Source organism: Oncorhynchus mykiss, chromosome 12, assembly GCF_057628025.1.
Source record: "Oncorhynchus mykiss isolate SJ-2025 chromosome 12, ASM5762802v1, whole genome shotgun sequence".
In the NCBI taxonomy this organism is placed as follows: domain Eukaryota; kingdom Metazoa; phylum Chordata; class Actinopteri; order Salmoniformes; family Salmonidae; genus Oncorhynchus; species Oncorhynchus mykiss.
Genome location: NC_143033.1, coordinates 23,042,971 through 23,060,472, shown reverse-complemented (window position 1 = coordinate 23,060,472; position 17,502 = coordinate 23,042,971). Strand labels below are relative to the sequence as shown.

The window sequence follows — 17,502 nt, the reverse complement described above, 5'->3', positions numbered from 1 at the left end:
ACGCGTCTTAATTGTTAGCAGCATCAGCATATGGATTCTGTAAGAGAGTACATATTGTCATGTCCCTGGACTTTAAGGTGCACTTGTACAGTTCCATTAGAGATTCATGTGGAGCAGCCTTGAACACAGCAGATGTAATGTTGAGCACTGGAGACTCAGCACTGTAGATGTTCTAACCCCTCGTCTCTGGTCCAGACAGATTTCCACTGACAAGCCAGATCAACATGGACACAGGTAATCACCATCAGTTGTCATGATAGGGTTTAGGGGCAGTCAAATCAGATGAACAGAGAAAAGTAACATAACTCATAGTAGCAAGTAAAGTAATAAGAAAACGCCAGTAGGTTCAACTGACAATGTCTGTGGGAAATTGGTCTGGGGGCGAGGCAAGTGCACTAGAAGACAAACAGCATGAGTTTCTCCTCTCCAAACAAAGAAACTACATGGTCACATTTGTGGACCTGCATGTCATGGTTCTAAGCATGTCATTTAGAAAGGGTGTTTGGTGCCATGTATCGTATGTGTATGAATTCAGTATATATTCTGTGTCATTTTCAATCTATTCTATTATTGGTCAAACAGTTCATACAAACAATGTGGAAATCTTTGTTTGAGGACTGAGGTTGTTGAAAATACACTCCCCTCCATATGTATTTGTTTTTTTGGTGGGGAGAGGGGGCTCTATACTCCAGCATTTTGGATTTGAGATCAAGCGTTTCATTCGAGGCAACAGTACAGAATGTCACCTTTTATTTGAGGGTATTTTCACACATCTGTTGCACCGTTTAGAAATTAAAGCACTTTAAGTATCTAGTCCACCATGTGAAGAAGTATTTGGACAAATTCACTTAGGGTATTAAAGTCGTCAGCCTATGGCTGTGCAATGGCATAGCTTTGTTTTGTTAATTTAGCAGACAAGACGCTTTTATTTCCTGAGCCCTTATCACAGTGAAGTAAAAAAAAATTAAGTGTAATATAGCAGAAAATAGAACAATAGAACAAAATAGAACAGAGTCTGGAAACCATATTTTCAAAGAGTGATCATTTGAAACAAGGCTCAATTTGGAGAGTTGAAATAAAGAAAATGATGGGTTACAAACCCAAATCTGTTTATTTCCATTATATAGACGTTGGATTAACAATTCCATATTGAAGACTCCATGATGAGGAATTATAGTCCCAACATCCATTTGGGGAGTAGGCATATGCTTAATGATTCTGATAAAAAATATTCTCTGTCTTTATCAAACTAACGTTTCTGCATATTTTCAGTGAAACCTGTCTATGTTTAGGGGTGTTATAGTTTAGACGAACCAATTGTAAATTGCACTAGCATTTTTGTAATGGAGCCTAAGCGGAAAATAGACTGAACGCAATTATTCAAAAACTACAGCTCATTATTTGAACACATATTCCATAGTTTCTGCAACTACCTGCACCTAACAAACAATGTTTTAATTTTGTTCTACCCGCTGGTGGCTTTGAGTCTCTAGCGACACTTCTCAGGGAGTGACATTTTTAAATCGGAATGCAATTGAGTGAATGAGACACAGAGGGGAAAGGGAATTTAGAGAAGAATTGTGTAATGCTCGACTTGGTTTCTTTTTTGTTGTGCCTACAAATGCACATGCACAAATTAAACAATGGAGTCAAAGCAATTAATGTTGTCTTCAAAACAACATTTCACTTGCCCGTTTGGGAAGCCACAAAGCAAATTGCACCAAATAGTATTTTAGTATATTTCTTTAATCTCTGGTTAAACCCCTAGAGTCAATGTCCACAATGCAACGGAAATCTAATTAGCATAATACAATTTTAAAAATCAGTCAGTTGAAGCTACAGATATCAGTATTTTTTTTCATTGGATGCGTCTCAATCCGCCACATCTGCGATGTCTAACTTCTGCATCTGTGGGGAAAGGTGTCAGAGCTAGAGCAGTATTTGTCAGACCAAGAGACAACCCAAAAACTGGTCTTCTCACAAAATCATAGTGTCCGAACGGTTTGGCCTACAAACTATGACCCCTCAGTGGAAAGGTGAGAACATGTACACTACCGTTCAAAAGTTTGGGGTCACTTAGAAATGTCCTTGTTATTGAAAGAAATGCACATTTTCGTCCATTAAAATAACATCAAATTCATCAGAAAAACAGGATGGAATATCTACATAGGCGTACAGAGGCCCATTATCAGCAACCATCACTCCTGTCTTCCAATGGCACGTTGTGTTAGCTAATCCAAGTTTATCATTTTAAAAGGCTAATTGATCATTAGAAAACCATTTTGCAATTATGTTAGCACAGCTGAAAACGGTTGTGCTTATTAAATAAGCAATAAAACTGGCCTTCTTTAGACTAGTTGAGTATCTGGAGCATCAGCATTAGTGGGTTCGATTACCGGCTCAAAATGGCCAGAAACAAAGCACTTTCTTCTGAAACTCATCAGGCTATTCTTGTTCTGAGAAATGAAAGCTTTTCCATGCGAGAAATTGACAAGAAACCGAAGATCTCGTACAAGGCTGTGTACTACTCCCATCACAGAACAGCACAAACTGGCCCTCACCAGAATAGAAAGAAGAGTGGGAGGCCCCGGTGCACAATGAGCAAGAGGACAAGTACATTAGAATGTCTAGTTTGAGAAACCGATGCCTCACAAGTCCTCAACTGGCAGCTTCATTAAATAGTACCCGCAAAACACCAGTCTCAACGTCAACAGTGAAGAGGCGACACCGGGATGCTGGCCTTCTAGGCAGAGTTGCAAAGAACAAACCTTATCTCAGACTGGCCAATAAATATCCAGTCCACAAGAAGGTGAGTCCAGAAATGTCTTCTATGCTGCTGCATAAATAATGTAATATGCCAGGGAGATCTGAATACTGTAGCCAAGAAAGTAATACTAAGTGTATGTTGTGTAGTAAGCCGTTTGTAGGCCCTGTGCCTCACCATAATAATTTGGTCCCTTTTTCCCTCATAACTTCGCCTACTGTTCTGACTTTATGGTACACATGTAGCCTATAGTCTGTTTTAGAGAAATGCAATCATTTAATGTTAAGAGCTTTCATTGTCTGCTTATATGACCCTTTATTTATCCTCCGGTATTGACTTGGTGTACAGGACGAATACTGTAATAACGGCCCATGTTCTGAATACTATCGCTGTACATTTCAAAAGTGCTGAACAAATAGTTACAGTGCTTTCGGAAAGTATTCAGACCCCTTGATTTTTCCACATTTTGTTATGTTACAGCCTTATTCTAAAATGTTTTCAATTGCTTGTTTTTTTTACTCATAAATCAACACACAATACAAAATAATGACTTGCAAATTTATATAAAACATTTTTTTTTAATATCACATTTATATAAGTATTCAGACCCTTTACTCACTACTTTTTTCCAAGCACTTCTGGCAGCGATTACAGCCTCAAGTCTTTTTGGGTATGGCTTGGCACACCTGTATTTGGGGAGTTTCTCCGATTCTTCTCTGTAGATCCTCTTCTGGAAGGTTCTCCCATCTCCGCAGAGAAACTCTGCAGCTCTGTCTGAGTGACGATGGGGTTCGTGGTCACATCCCCGACCAAGTCTATTCTCCCCCGATTGCTCAGTTTGGCCAGGCGGCAGGAAAGGTCTTGGTGGTTCCAAACTTCTTCCATTTAAGGATGGAGGCCACTGTGTACTTGGGAACCTTCCACGCTACATAATTATTTTGGTACCATTCCCCAGATCTGTGCCTCGACACAATCCTGTCTCCGAGCTCTTACGGACAATTCCTTCAACGTCATGGCTTCTTTTTTGCTCTGAGATGCACTGTCAACTGTGGATCCTTATACAGAGAGGTGTGTGCCTTTCCAAATCATGTTCAATCAATTGAATTTACCACAGGTGGACTCCAATCAAGTTGTAGAAACATCTCAAGGATGATTAATAGAAACCGGATGCACCTGAGCTCAATTTTGCGTCTCATAACAAAGGGTCTGAATACTTACGTAAATAAGGTATCTGTTTTAATTTTGTTATTCGCCAGACATGGGTGACATGTCTGGTGAATATGCAGGCCAAGGAAGAACTGGGACATTTTCACCTTGCAGGACTTGTGTACAGATCCTTGTGACATGGAGCCATGCATTATCATGCTGAAACTTGAGGTGATGGATGAATGGCACGACAATGGGCCTCAGGAACTCATCGCAGTATCTCTGTGCATTCAAATTGCAATCAATAAAATGCAATTGTGTTTGTTGTCTGTAGCTTATTCCTGCACATACCATAACGCCACAGCCACCATGGGGCACTCTGTTCACAATGCTGACATCAGCAAACCATTCGCCCACCTAACCTGTTGTCTACGGTTGTGAGGCCAGTTGGACGTACTGCCAAATTCTCTAAAATGACATTGATGCCAGTTTATGGTAGAGAAATTAACATTACATTTTCTGCCAACAGCTCTGATGGACAATCCTGCAGTCAGCATGCCAATTACACACTCCCTCAAAACCTGAGACATCTGCGGCATTGTGTTGTGTGAGACATCTGCGGCATTGTGTTGTGTGACAAAACTGCAAAATGGCGCCGGAAGAAATGGCAGCGGTTTTACGGGCGCCCAACCAATTGTGCTACTATGTGGGGTTTTTTGCAACATATTTTGTACATAATGTTTCTGCAACCATGTCTTACGGCAAAAAAAGAGCTTCTGGATATCAGGACAGCGATCACTCACCTCGGATTAGACTAAGATTTTTTCTTCAACAAACAAGATGCACAAGACATTCTCCAAACACCCGGCAGGGCCGACATCCCCGTTATTTGCAAGAAGAAGCGACATAGCTACAGAGGACTGGATGCCTGGTCAGGACCCGGAAAAGGCGAGTGGGAAAGCTGCTGTTACCGTCAATACTACTCACCAACGTGCAATCATTGGACAATAAACTAGACGAGGTACGATCACGAATATCCTACTAACGGGACATCAAAAACTATAATATTGTAACGATTCTCTTCCTCTTCTGAGGAGGAGTAGGAAATATCGGACCAATGCGCAGCGTGGTAAGTGTCCATGTTGTTTATTATAACCGGAACACTGAAACAAAAACAAAAGTAAAACAAAACGGCAGCTCCTGACTGACGGGCGGCTCCGGCAGCTCCTGACAGACGGGCGGCTCCGGCAGCTCCTGACAGACGGGCGGCTCCGGCAGCTCGTGACAGACGGGCGGCTCCGGCAGCTCCTGACAGACGGGCGGCTCCGGCAGCTCCTGACAGACGGGCGGCTCCCGCAGCTCCTGACAGACGGGTGGCTCCGGACAGACGGGCGGCTCCGGCAGCTCCGGACAGACGGGCGGCTCTGGCAGCTCCTGACAGACGGGCGGCTCCGGCAGCTCCGGACAGACGGGCGGCTCCGGCAGCTCCAGACAGACGGGCGGCTCCGGCAGCTCCGGACAGACGGGCGGCTCCGGCAGCTCCGGACAGGAGACGGAGAGACAGCCTGGTGCCAGACAGCCTGGTGCGTGGGCCTGCGTGGGGAGACCTACAGGAGGCATGGTGCGTGGAGGAAGCACCAGATGGACCGGGCTGTGGGGGAGTACTGGGGCTCTGGTGCGCATCATTGGCACCACTCCTCCAGGCTGGATGACCACTTTAGCCCGGACCCTCCAGAGTGCAGGCACAGGTTGAACCGGGCTGTGGGTGAGCACTGGAGCATGGTGCATAACACTCGCACCTCTCCCTTAGGTTCAATACACACATTCGCCCGGCACGGGTGGAGCGCAGGCATCGGGCGCACTGCACCCTCCCAGCGCCCTGGAGACACAGCACACAGCGCCGGGGCACGATACCCTGGGCCGAAACGGCGTACCGGAGACCAAACACGCTGGGCCGGCACAATACGCCCTGGCTGGATGCCCACTCTCGCAAGGCACTTGCGGGGTCTGGGATATAGCGCACCGGGCTAAGAACGCACACTGGAGACACTGTGCGCTTGACCGCATAACACGGTGCCTGACCAGTACGACGGCCGCCACGGTGAGCATGGGGAGTTGGCTCAGGTCTCCAACCAGATTCTGCCACACTCCTTCAAAAATGGGGGGGGGGGCTGCCTCTCGTGCCTGTTGTGCTGCCTTAGCTCAAATCGCCGCCGCTCAGCTTTTGCTGCCTCCAACACTTCCTTGGGGCGGCGATATTCCCCAGCCTGTGCCCAGGGTCCCTTGCCTTCCAGTATCTCCACCCAAGTCCAGGAGTCCAGAACCCTCTGCTCCAGGTTAGCACGCTGCTTGGTCTTTTTTTGGTGGGTGATTCTGTAACGATTCGTAGGAGTAGGAAATATCAGACCAATGCGCAACGTGGAAAGTGTCCATGTTGTTTATTATAACCGGAACACTGAAACAAAAACAAAAGTAGAATAAAACGCAACAGTTCTGTCAGGTACTCACACAAAACAGAAAACAATCGCCCACAACTCAAAATGGGAAAACAGGCTACCTAAGTATGGTTCTCAGAGACAACGATTGCCAGCTGCCTCTGATTGGGAACCATACCAGGCCAAACACAGAGATAGAAAACATAGAACATAAAACAACTCACGCCCTGAACAAACTAAAATAGAGACATAAAAAAGGAACTAAGGTCAGGACGTGACAAATATCCTATGTTTCACAGAATCGTGGCTGAATGACGTCATGGATATTCAGCTAGCGGGATATACGCTGCACCGGCAAGATAGAACAGCACACTATGGTAAGATGAGGGGGGGCGGTCTGTGCATATTTGTAAACAACAGCTGGTGTACGAAATCTAAGGAAGTCTCTAGATTTTGCCTGCCTGAAGTAGAGTATATTGTGATAAATTGCAGGCCACACTACTTGCCTAGAGAGTTCTCAGCTATACTTTTCGTAGCTGTTTATTTACCACCACAGACAGATGCTGGCACTAAGACCGCACTCAGTCAGCTGTATAAGGAAATAAGCAAACAGGAAACCACTCACCCCTAGGCGACGCTCCTAGTAGCCGGAAACTTAAATGCAGGGAAACTTAAATTAGTTCTACCAAATTTCCATCAACATGTTAAATGTGCAACTAGAGAAAAACAAAATTTAGATCACCTGTACTCCAAACACAGAGATGCGTACAAAGCTCTCCCTCGCCCTCCATTGGGTAAATCCGACCACAACTCTATCCTCCTGATTCCTGCTTACAAGCAAAAATTAAAGCAGGAATCACCAGTGACTCGGTCTATAAAAAAGTGGTCAGATAAAGCAGATGCTAAACGACAGGACTGTTTTGCTATCACAGACTGGAACATGTTCTGGGATTCTTCCGATGGCATTGAGGAGTACAACACATCAGTCACTGGTTTTACCAATAAGTGCATTGAGGACATCGTCCCCACAGTGGCTGTACGTACATACCCCAACCAGAAGCCATGGATTACAGGCAACAATGAGCTAAAGGGTAGAGCTGCCGCTTTCAAGGTGCGGGACTCTAACCCGGAAGCTTACAAGAAATCCTGCCCTGCGACGAACCATCAAACAGGCAAAGCGTCAATACAGGGCTAAGATTGAATCATACTAGAGTGTGATCACTGGGAAGCACAGCCGCGAGCTGCCCAGTGACACAAGCCTACCAAACGAGCTAAATCCCTTCTATGCTTGCGTTGAAGCAAGCAACACTGAGGCATGCATGAGAGCATCAGCTGTTCTGGACGACTGTGTGATCACACTCTTCGTAGCCGATGTGAGTAAGACCTTTAAACAGGTCAATATGCACAAGGCTGCGGGGCCAGACTGATTACCAGGACATGTGCTCCGGGCATGTGCTGACCAACTGGCAGGTGTCTTTACTGACATTTTCAACATGTCCCTGATTACGTCTGTAATATCAACATGTTTCAAGCAGACCACCATAGTCCCTGTGCCCAAGAACATAAAGGCAACCTGCCTAAATGACTACAGACCCGTAGCACTCAGGTCCGTAGCCATGAAGTATTTTGAAAGGTTGGTAATGGCTCACATCAACACCATTATCCCAAAAACCCTAGACCCACTCCAATTTGCATACCACCCAAACAGATCCACAGATGATGCAATCTGTATTGCACTCCACACTGCCCTTTCCCACCTGGACAAAAGGAACACTTATGTGAGAATGATGTTCATTGACTACAGCTCAGCATTCAACACCATAGTACCCTCAAAGCTCATCACTAAGCTAAGGATCCTGGGACTAAACACCTCCCTCTGCAACTGGATCCTGGACTTCCTGACGGACCGCCCCAAGGTGGTGAGGGTAGGTAGCAACACATCTGCCACTCTGATCCTCAACACCGGAGCTCCCCAGGGGTGCGTGCTCAGTCCCCTCCTATACTCCCTGTTCACCCACAACTGCATGGCCAGGCATGACTCCAACACCATCGTTAACCTGTTATGGCTGCAATCCCCCTATCGGGATAAGTGTCATAAACAACCGCTGAATAGCATAGCGCTACATACAATAAATATTACTATAAATATTTATATTCATGAAATAACAAGTGCAATATAGGAAAACACAGCTTAGCCTTTTGTTAATCCACCTGTCGTGTCAGATTTTGAAATTATGCTTTGCAGCGAAAGCAATCCAAGTGTTTGTGTAAGTTTATCGATCGCGCAATAAAACATTAAGAACACTTAGCATCAGGTAGCTCGGTCACGAAAATCAGAAAAGCAATCAAATTAATCGTTTACCTTTGATGATCTTCGGATGTTTTCACTCACGAGACTCCCAGTTACACAAAAAAAATTCAGTTTGTTCCATAAAGATGATTTTTATATCCAAAATACCTCCGTTAGTTTGTCACGTTATGTTCAGAAATCCACATGAAAGAGTGGACACCACAACGCAGACGAAAATTCCAAATAGTTTCCATTATGTCCACAGAAACTTGTCAAACGTTTTTTATAATCAATCCTCAGGTTGTTTTTAAAATATATAATCGATAATATATCAACCGCAAATGTCTTTCACAGTAGGAGAGGGAAAGGAAATGGCTATCCGAATTCTGTTGTGCAAGCAAAACTCATGTGACCACTTGACGCGATGTTATCGTTCTGGCTCATTTTTCAAAATAAAAGCCTGAAACTATGTCTGAAAACTGTTGACACCTTGAGGAAGCGATAGGAAAAGGAATCTGGTTCATATCCCTTTAAATCCAGCAAAGGAAGGCTATGGAACATGGAGTTTTCAAAATAGAGGCCACTTCCTGTTTAGATTTTCCTCAGGGTTTCGCCTGCAATATCAGTTCTGTTATACTCACAGACAATATTTTGACAGTTTTGGAAACTTTAGAGTGTTTTCTATCCAATACTAATAATAATATGGATATATTAGCAACTGAGACTGAGGAGCTGCACGTTTACAATGGACACCTTTTCATCCAAGCTACTCAATACTGCCCCTGCAGCCATATGAAGTTACAGTAACTTGCGAAAGTATTCGGCCCCCTTGAACTTTGCGACCTTTTGCCACATTTCAGGCTTCAAACATAAAGATATAAAACTGTATTTTTTGTGAAGAATCAACAACAAGTGGGACACAATCATGAAGTGGAACGACATTTATTGGATATTTCAAACTTTTTTAACAAATCAAAAACTGAAAAATTGGGCGTGCAAAATTATTCAGCCCCTTTACGTTCAGTGTAGCAAACTCTCTCCAGAAGTTCAGTGAGGATCTCTGAATGATCCAATGTTGACCTAAATGGCTAATGATGATAAATACAATCCACCTGTGTGTAATCAAGTCTCCGTATAAATGCACCTGCACTGTGATAGTCTCAGAGGTCCGTTAAAAGCGCAGAGAGCATCATGAAGAACAAGGAACACACCAGGCAGGTCCGAGATACTGTTGTGAAGAAGTTTAAAGCCGGATTTGGATACAAAAAGATTTCCCAAGCTTTAAACATCCCAAGGAGCACTGTGCAAGCGATAATATTGAAATGGAAGGAGTATCAGACCACTGCAAATCTACCAAGACCTGGCCGTCCCTCTAAACTTTCAGCTCATACAAGGAGAAGACTGATCAGAGATGCAGCCAAGAGGCCCATGATCACTCTGGATGAACTGCAGAGATCTACAGCTGAGGTGGGAGACTGTCCATAGGACAACAATCAGTCGTATATTGCTCAAATCTGGCCTTTATGGAAGAGTGGCAAGAAGAAAGCCATTTCTTAAAGATATCCATAAAAGTGTTGTTTAAAGTTTGCCACAAGCCACCTGGGAGACACACCAAACATGTGGAAGAAGGTGCTCTGGTCAGATGAAACCAAAAATGGAACTTTTTGGCAACAATGCAAAACGTTATGTTTGGCGTAAAAGCAACACAGCTCATCACACTGAACACACCATCCCCACTGTCAAACATGGTGGTGGCAGCATCATGGTTTGGGCCTGCTTTTCTTCAGCAGGGACAGGGAAGATGGTTAAAATTGATGGGAAGATGGATGGAGCCAAATACAGGACCATTCTGGAAGAAAACCTGATGGAGTCTGCAAAAGACCTGAGACTGGGACGGAGATTTGTCTTCCAACAAGACAATGATCCAAAACATAAAGCAAAATCTACAATGGAATGGTTCAAAAATAAACATAACCAGGTGTTAGAATGGCCAAGTCAAAGTCCAGACCTGAATCCAATCGAGAATCTGTGGAAAGAACTGAAAACTGCTGTTCACAAATGCTCTCCATCCAACCTCACTGAGCTCGAGCTGTTTTGCAAGGAGGAATGGGAAAACATTTCTGTCTCTCGATGTGCAAAACTGATAGAGACATACCCCAAGCGACTTACAGCTGTAATCGCAGCAAAAGGTGGCGCTACAAAGTATTAACTTAAGGGGGCTGAATCATTTTGCACGCCCAATTTTTCAGTTTTTGATTTGTTAAAAAAGTTTGAAATATCCAATAAATGTCGTTCCACTTCATGATTGTGTCTCACTTGTTGTTGATTCTTCACAAAAAAATACAGTTTTATATCTTTATGTTTGAAGCCTGAAATGTGGCAAAAGGTCGCAAAGTTCAAGGGGGCCGAATACTTTCGCAAGGCACTGTAAGTTTGCCGAAGACACAACAGTGGTAGGCCTGATCACCGACAACGAGGAGACAGCCTATAGAGTGGAAGTCAGAGACCTGGCAGGGTGACCTATCCCTCAACGTAACCAAGACTAAGGAGATGATTGTAGACTTCAGGAAAAGGAGGACCGAGCACGCCCCAATTCTCATCGACGGGGCTGTAGTGGAGCAGGTTGAGAGCTTCAAGTTCCTTGGTGTCCACATCAACAACAAACTAGAATGGTCCAAACACACCAAGACAGTCGTGAAGAGGGCACGACAAATCCTATTCTCCCTCAGGAACTCAAAAGGTTCTACAGCTGCAACATCCAGAGCATCCTGACTAGTTGCATCACCGCCTGGTACGGCAATTGCTCGGCCTCTGATCGCAAGGCCCTACAGAGGGTAGTGCATACGGCCCAGTACATCACTGGAGCTAAGCTGCCTGCCATCCAGGACCTCTACACCAGGCGGTGTCAGAGGAAGGCCCTAAAAATTGTCAAAGACCCCAGCCATAGACTGTTCTCTCAACTACCGCATGGCAAGCGGTACCGGAGTGCCAAGTCTAGGACAAAAAGGCTTCTCAAATTTTTACCCCCTACCCGGACTATTTGCATTGTGTGCTGCTGCTGTTCTCTGTTTATCATATATGCATAGTCACTTTAACTATACATTCATGTACATACTACCTCAATTGGGCCGACCAATCAGTGCTCCCGCACATTGACTAACCGGGCTATCTGCATTGTGTCCCACCCACCAACTGCCAACCCCTCTTTTACGCTACTGCTATTCTCTGTTTATCTACCTCAATCAGCCTGAATAACCGGTGTCTGTATGCAGCCTCGCTACTTTTATAGCCTCACTACAGTATATAGCCTGTCTTTTTACTGTTGTTTTATTTCTTTACCTACTGTGGTGGCATTTTTCTGCTTTACCAAATGAGGAGAGTTACAAACTACACACCAGTCAGAGTTATACTTAAATTACATCTTTAATAATAATAATAAGAGCTTTGCAATAGCCTCTTTTGACTTTCAATGATGCACTATCTCTAATGAACCATTGAAAAGTGACCTCAGAAAAATACAAAGATATTTTATAGCCAAGATACACCCCTCTCAACTTACATGACGAACCACAGATCTTAGGAACTGTTCACAAATAAATACTTTTTCTTGAGAAAGGAATATCCCTTAGCCAGATAACATTCGCTATTAATTATCGTTGAGTTTGGTCCCTCGGATGAGGTTCTAATCTTGTTCCTGTTACTTCATAGTACAAAACCATTACCTCATCCAATCTGGAATGCTCTTTAGGTTTTATCACCCAAAGACATCGTAAATCTCCTCTGTCAGTGCTATATCATAGAGGCCCATCCTCAGTGGAACACACACACAATACTCTATTCTGTCGAATAAAACAACCATTAAAATGCAATACAAACATTATAACATAATCTTGCAATTTTCCACGACACTACCTATTGTTCACCTAATACCTTTTTTCCACTATTGGTTAGAGCCTGAAAGTAAGAATTTCACTGTAAGGTCTACCTGTTGTATTCAGCGCACGTGACAAATAAACTTTGATTTGATGTTAGAGTAGCCTTTTATTGTCCCCAACACAAGGTGTAATGATCATCTTCTTGATATGCCACACCTGTCAGGTGGATTATCTTAGCAAAGGAGAAATTTGATTATTTGTCTTGAGGACAGCTTTGCACACACTTGGCATTCTCTCAGCCAGCTTCATGAGGTAGTTACCTGGAATGCATTTCAATTAAAGGTGTGACTTGTTAAGTTAATTTGGGGTTTTTCTTTCCTTCATAATGCGTTTGAGCCAAACAGTTGTGTTGTAAAAAGGTAGGGGTGGTATACAGACGATAGCCCTATTTGGTAAAAGACCAAGTCCATATTATGGCAAGAAAAGCTCAAATAAGCAAAGTGAAATGACAGTCCTTCATTGATTTAATACATGGTCATTCAATACGGAACATTTCAAGAAGTTTCTTCAAGTGCAGTCACAAAAATCATCAAGCGCTATGATGAAACTGTCTCTCATGAGGACCGCCACAGGAAAGGAAGACCCAGAGTTAGCTCTGCTGCAGAGGACAAGTTCATTAGAGTTACCAGCCTCAGAAAATGCAGCCCAAACAAATGCTTCAGAGAGTTCAAGTAACAGACACATTTCAAAATCAACAGTTCAGAGGAAACTGTGTGAATCAGACCTTCATGGTTAAATTGCTGCAAAGAAACCACTACTAAGGACACAAATAATAAGAAGAGACTTGCTTGGGCCAAGATACACAAGCAATGGACATTAGACCGGTGGTAATCTGTCCTTTGGTCTGATGAGTCTAAATTTGAGAATTTTGGTTCCAACCGCCATGTCTTTGTGAGACGCAGAGTAGGTTACTGGATGATCTCTGCATGTGTGGTTCCCACAGTGAAGCATGGAGGAGGTATAATGGTGCTTTGCAGGTGACACTGATGGTGATTTATTTTTAATTCAAGGCATACTTAACCACAGCATTCTGCAGCGATTAGCAATCCCATCTGGTGAAACGCTTAGTGGAACTATCATTTGTTTTTCAACAGGACAATGACCCAATACACCTCCAGGCTGTGTAAGGGCTATTTGACCAATAAGGAGAGTGATTGTGGAGTGCCTCCACAATTACCCGACCTCAACCCAATTGAGATGGTTTGGGATGATTTGGACCACAGAGTGAAGGAAAAGCAGCCAAAAAGTGCTCCTTCAAGACTGTTGGAAAATAATTCCAGGTGAATCTGGTTGAGAGAATGCCAAGAGTGTGCAAAGTTGTCATCAAGGCAAAGGGTGGCTACTTTGAAGAGTCTAAAATATTAAATATATTTTGATTTGTTTATGTTTTGGTTACTATATTATTCCATGTGTGTTATTTTATAGTTGAGGCTTCACTATTATTCTACAATGTAGAAAATAGTAAATTATTTAACTAGGCAAGTCAGTTAAGATCAAATTCTTATTTACAATGATGGCCTACCAGGGAACAGTGGGTTAACTGCCTTGTTCGGGGGCAGAACAACAGATTTTTACCTTGTCAGCTCGAGGATTCGATCCAGCAAACTTTCGGTTACTGGCCCAACACTCTAACTAGAATAGCTGCCGCCCCATACATGAAGTGCTTTCATTTCTAAATGGTAAAGCAGATACTGTTGGTATGAAAACAGCCTCAAATAAAAGCTGACCTTCTGTACTGTCGCCTAATACGAAACATTCTATCTCAAATTGAAAATGCTGGAGTATAGAGCCAAAAGTATAACGCTGTCATATAATGACACTTTGAGAAGCAGACACAGCCACAATCCTGTGGAGAGAGAACTGAAGCATGCCATGTGGCCAAACACAGAGCCAACCGTAACTACTAGCTGAGCTTGGTGGCAGAGGGATTGGAGGCAGTAAAAGAAAAGGCCCAACCATGATGACATAACCTCCTCTGCCAGGGCTAAGAACCAGGCGCACATACTCAAGGGAGAGCTGAGGTTCTGTGAGCTGCCCCTCGATCAACTCCTTAAGTCTGATAGACAAGTAGATCACTCCACTACCGCTATTTCTGTTGCAATTTCAAAATGATGAGGGGGATGCTGAGGACACGCTTGCTCGCATTGGATAAATCACCCATATAAGACTCTTCAATTCCATTTTGTATTAAGCCTACATTTGTTAAAATACCCTTCTGACTGATTACTCTGGGATCCAAACAATAATCCAATCAACTGATTCATTAGAGGTAAGAAAGCCACTTGACAAATGATGTCTAAATAAGCATATTGTTAAAATGAATGTTCAAATCAGATTGGTAGACATGTCAAGTGACTGAATACATTATCAGTAATAGGCCTACTACAGCAGTGCATGAAAAATCCTTTTAGTTTACAGCAGTGTGGTACATCGAGACCCATGTCTTTTCCTATGGTCTGTAGGTTGAAAAGGTTTTAGAATCATTGCTGTAGGTAGGTTATTTTGCATTATAGGTAAATAGGCATACAATACAAAGCTGCAGTCTGTTGGGCTCAACATAATGTTCCTCCTATATGTTAGAGTGCATTTTTATACATAGTCGCTAAGACATACAATTCAATATAGAGGCTGCTGCTATGGTTATGGACCAAACTTAAGTATCCTTTAAGATAAGCCTTTCAAAGTCCTCATTCTTTTGACAACATATATTTTTATTAGGACTGTCAAAATATAAAAACAATTAATTGATTTAATCACAGGGTTTGCTGTGATTATTCGTGATTCATTGCACATTAGAAATCTGCTCAAATTAAGATTTTTCATTAAAAAATCAAACATTTCACAAATATTGACATCTTGATTTTGTCTAAAGTAATGGTTTGCAAAATTTGGTGAATTGAGAAAGCACACTTTCTTTAATCATAATGTCAACTTGTTTTTACATTGCATTGTTGTTTTTAGCTGTATTGGGATGTTTTTAGTGTATTTTGAACGCTTTAAGACAATGCGATTAATCACGATTTAAAAAAATGTGAAGTCAAATTACAAAAAGTTAACTTGAGTAAACTGATTAACTCTGACAGCCCTACTTCTTATAAAACCGTTCCATGCTGACCTTTGAAGAAGGAAACTGCATAAAACAACGGTTACAATGTAAGGAATAGTAGATGTAGATTACATACGTTTCACACAGAGGTCAAATGTCACATGCTAATCAGGCAAATACTCAACTGATGTAATTTAGTACTTCAATAGTATATCAAGTCTAACCATATAAAAGCAGTGTAATTTACACAACATTAGTATATTATTAACATGGTGTTAAAAACAATGTGACAAAATTATATCAACATTTTAAATTAAAACCATTCAACAAAAAAACACATTTTCCTTGAGCTCTACTTTACATGGGAGACTTCTCTAATTCAGAAAATGTAGATTACTATCAGTACTTTTAGAGTAAAACAATCCTGGACAATCTTCGGTTTCAAAATAGTTTAAATCGGTTCGATGTGTCCTGAAAATCCTAATGTATTGCAAATAAAGTGCCGCAATGCTTCATCTGAAGGTGAATCAGAAAGCTGAGGCAGAACAAGGGTGTAGCAAAACAGGTAGAATATGGGCAAGATAGAGCAAGTCATTGTTAATACTGCAATTGTACAGAAATACAGTCAGTCTACCTATAGTATGACATCCTCAACAGAGGGAGACAGAGCAATCTAGATTGCACACTGGTACTGGGATATGACCTCTACAGGTGGATATAGAGCAGGGCTGGCCTGGGCCAGGCTTCAACAGATCACCTCCCTCCCTGGGAGGCCAGCTTTGGTTTTTGATAAGGGGTGGGGGTCCATATATAAAATACTTTCCCTGTGGGCATCTGGGGTATAAGGGGGCCCTGAGGAATGGGTCCACTATAGCTCTGCCTCCAATGGTCCAGGAGTGCAGGGGCCCCACAGTCACCGAGCCAACAGCAGCCTGCTGCCCCACACTGGAGACCACGCGGTGGGCTGCGACAGGCTGCTGGAACAGGGGGGCCTCCCGAGCACCAGGAGTACCTGGGCAGGGTCTGCCATAAGATGATGCAGCCACCACCATGCTTGAAAATATGAAGAGTGGTACTCAGTGATGTGTTGTGTTTACCCCAAACTTAACACTTTGTATTCAGGACATAAAATTACTTTCTTTGCCATATTTTTTTCAGTTGTACTTTAGTGCCTTATTGCAAACATGATGCATGTTTTGGAATATTGTTATTCTGTATGAGCTTCCTTATTTTCACTTTGCCATTTAAGTTAGTATTGTGGAGTAACTACAATGTTGAGCCATCCTCAGTTTTATTCCATGACAGCCATTAAACTCTAACTGTTTTAAAGTCACCATTGGCCTCATGGTGAGATCCCTGAGTGGTTTCCTTCCTCTCCAGCAACTGAGTTAGGAAGGATGCCTGTATTTTTGTAGTGACTGGGTGTATTGATACACCATCCAAAGTGTAATGAATAACTTCACCATGCTCAAAGGGATATTCAAAGTCTGTTACCAATAGGTGCCCTTCTTTGCAAGGCATTGGAAAACCTCCCTGGTCTTTATGGTTGAATTGGTGTTTGAAATTCACTGCTCGACTGAGGGAACTTAAAGATAATTCTATGAGGTATTCAAAAATCATGTTAAACTCTATTATTAGACACTGAGTATATGGAACTTGTTAAAGCAAATTTTTATTTTACTCCTGAACTTATTTAGGCTTGCCATAACAAAGGGGTTGAATACTTATTGACTCAAGACATTTCAGCTTTTCAATTTTATTAATTTGTAAAAATACATAATTCCACTTTGACATTATGGGGTATTGTGTGCAGGCCAATGACAAAAATAATCTGAAGTCAATCTTTTTTCTTTTTTTTGTGTGCAAAGCTATCATCAAGGCAAAGG

At 42.6% G+C, this 17,502-nt stretch overlaps 1 protein-coding gene across 3 annotated transcripts in view; it reads right to left on the bottom strand.

Annotated features, from left to right (window-relative positions):
- Positions 1-17,502, bottom strand: part of LOC110537214 (AP2-associated protein kinase 1) — a 112,078-nt gene that overhangs the window by 38,472 nt on the left and 56,104 nt on the right. The gene's annotated exons all lie outside the window — the stretch shown is intronic.